This window comes from Lipotes vexillifer, unplaced genomic scaffold, assembly GCF_000442215.2.
Source record: "Lipotes vexillifer unplaced genomic scaffold, Lipotes_vexillifer_v1.1 scaffold935, whole genome shotgun sequence".
Classification (NCBI taxonomy): domain Eukaryota; kingdom Metazoa; phylum Chordata; class Mammalia; order Artiodactyla; family Lipotidae; genus Lipotes; species Lipotes vexillifer.
Window position 1 is genome coordinate 2,392,797 of NW_006777895.1, and position 740 is coordinate 2,393,536.

Sequence of the window (740 nt, forward strand, 5' to 3'; positions counted from 1 at the left end):
GGGCGGGTGGGATGGAGCAGGAAGCGAAGGGACTCAGATCTCCCCTCCCACCACCAGCGGCCCCTGGAAACGCCTTCCCAGAGGACAGCCCGCCTACCTGGGCGCCGTGTCCTTGTGACTGCGAAGAAAGCTTTAAAGGCTGACCGCGGGGCTTGTCATAAAGGAGTTTTAGCTGCGGAGAAAATGTTTATCGGCGCATAACGGTGGTGCTGAAGAGACTCTTGGGGGCTGACCAGGAACAAGGACGAGGTTTGGGGCCTGGCTACCCAGGCCAGGAAGCAGGGGCGCTGGGCAGAGCTCATGCCCCCTGCCCGGGGGCCCAGAACACAGGCCTCCCAAGAGCAGACCAGCCGTTGAGAACAAATCAAGTCATCTTCAGAGGGAAGAGCGAGGTGGCTGGCAGACTGCTGGCACCACCTACGAAGAGGTAACGGAACTGAGCGGGACACACAGCGTCGCAGAATCGCTCGTCCACAGGTCCTTGTTCCGAGAGAGAAAAAGTAAAGGCCGGGGCCGGTGCGCCTGCCGACATGCTGCTCACTTAGTCTCCTCTGGAGAGCTCGGGGCAGGTCCAGACATAGAGCGCCCAGAGAAACACGGGGAGTCCTCGAAAGCCCCAGGACTGGGACGCCCCGCCTTGACCTTCTGCCAGCCAGGAGATTGGGAGGACGTCCCCCAGGTTGGCCTAGATGTTCCTCTGCTTAGGAACAGGATCTTGCTTCTCCAGATGTTGGAGGAGG